We start from the raw sequence: 2,106 nt of genomic DNA on the forward strand, positions 1-2,106 counted from the left end.
TTGGAGGAGCGGCAACTGAAGACCCCAACATGCACATAAGGAATTTTGTCGAGATCTGCAGCACTTTTAAGTATAATGGCGTGACTGATGAGGCTATCAAGTTGAGGCTTTTCCCATTCTCACTGAGGGATAAGGCTAAAGACTGGTTACATTCTGAACCAGCTGGGTCAATCACTACGTGGCAAGATCTTGCGCAAAAGTTTCTGGTGAAGTTTTATCCAATGGCAAAGACTGCTGCTATGAGGAGTGCTCTTACTCAGTTTGCGCAGCAACCTACAGAATCTATGTGCGAGGCTTGGGAACGCTACAAGGAAATGTTGAGAAAATGTCCACATCATGGAATGCCGGATTGGATGGTAATCACTGGTTTTTATAATGGTTTGGGGGCTCAATCTCGGCCCATGCTCGATGCAGCAGCGGGAGGCGCCTTATGGGCTAAAAGCTATACTGAGGCGTACAATCTTATTGAGACGATGGCTGCAAATGAGCATCAAAACCCAACTCAGAGGATGACATCAGGCAAGGTAGCAGGTATTCTGGAAGTTGATGCAGCCACCGCTATTGCAGCCCAGCTCCAAGCGCTATCAATGAAGGTTGATTCTTTGGCTACGTATGGAGTTAATCAAATAGCTATGGTTTGTGAGCTTTGTGCAGGTTCTCATGCTACGGATCAGTGTTCTCTTGTCAACGAATCTGTTCAGTATGTGAATAATTATCAGCGACAACAGCAGCCTGTGCCAGCGACCTATCATCCTAACAACAGAAATCATCCAAATTTCAGCTGGGGAAATAATCAGAATGCTATTCAGCCACCATATCAGCAAGGAGTGAGTAAACAGTTTAACCCACCTGGATTCCAGCAACCACAGCAGTATGCTACAAGACAATCATATCCTCAACAGGGAAGTGCAGCTGCACCTACTAGTGCTGATTTTGAGGAACTTAAGCTGTTGTGCAAGAGTCAGGCGGTTTCTATCAAGACCTTGGAAATTCAAATCGGTCAATTAGCCAATGCAGTGCTCAATCGTCAACCTGGCACTCTTCCCAGAGACACGGAAGTACCAGGCAGGAAGGAAGCTAAAGAGCAAGTCAAGGCTATTATCTTAAGGTCTGGAAAAGTAGCTGATGCTGAAAAGGCAAAAGAAGTCGAAGCTGAAGTTCGAGATGAAGAATCTAAGCAAAGGGAGAAAGCGGCGGAACCAAGGAAGACTACTGTTGAACACACTCTGCCTGAGGCTAATACAGGGGAGAAACAGCTCTATCCTCCACCACCTTTTCCTAAGAGATTGCAGCAACAAAAGCTGGATAGACAGTTCGGGAAGTTTCTGGAGGTGTTCAAGAAACTTCACATCAATATACCTTTCGCTGAGGCTCTGGAACAAATGCCTAGTTATGCGAAGTTTATGAAGACTATTCTTTCAAGGAAGGTGAAACTGGATGACCTTGAAACCGTTGCTCTCACGGAAGAATGCAGCGCGGTTCTGCAACAAAAGTTACCACCAAAACTGAAAGATCCAGGAAGCTTCACCATTCCTTGCACCATTGGCAATCTAACTTTTGACAAGTGACTTTGTGATTTGGGAGCAAGCATTAATCTGATGCCGTTGTCAATCTTTAAAAAGCTGGACCTACCTGATCCAAAACCCACATACATGTCGCTACAATTGGCGGACCGTTCCATTACTTACCCAAGGGGCATAGTTGAGGATGTGCTCGTCAAGGTGGATAAGCTCTTCTTTCCTGCTGATTTTGTTATTCTGGATTTTGAGGAAGATAAAAAGATTCCCATAATCTTGGGGAGGCCTTTCCTGGCAACTGGCCGTACCTTGATAGATGTGCAAAAAGGAGAACTTACTATGCGGATTCAAGATCAGGATGTGACCTTCAACGTATTCAAGGCAATGAAATTCCCTACAGAAGATGAGGAGTGCTTCAAAGTGGATGTGATTGATTCTGCGGTTACTTCGGAACTCGATCACATGCTAATGTCTGATGCATTGGAAAAGGCCTTAGTGGGGGAATTTGACAGTGATGATGAAGATAGCAACGAGCAATTACAATATCTGAACGCTTCTCCCTGGAAGCGAAAGCTAGATATACCATTTG

At 44.9% G+C, this 2,106-nt stretch overlaps 1 non-coding gene across 1 annotated transcript; it reads right to left on the bottom strand.

Moving 5' to 3' along the window:
• Window positions 1-236: 236 nt before the first annotated feature.
• LOC141675595 (small nucleolar RNA R71) lies at window positions 237-343 on the bottom strand. Its single transcript, XR_012556239.1, has one exon. It is a non-coding gene; the product is annotated as a small nucleolar RNA R71 (small nucleolar RNA).
• Window positions 344-2,106: the final 1,763 nt, after the last annotated feature.

Source organism: Apium graveolens, chromosome 7 (genome assembly GCF_009905375.1).
Source record: "Apium graveolens cultivar Ventura chromosome 7, ASM990537v1, whole genome shotgun sequence".
NCBI classification, from domain to species: domain Eukaryota; kingdom Viridiplantae; phylum Streptophyta; class Magnoliopsida; order Apiales; family Apiaceae; genus Apium; species Apium graveolens.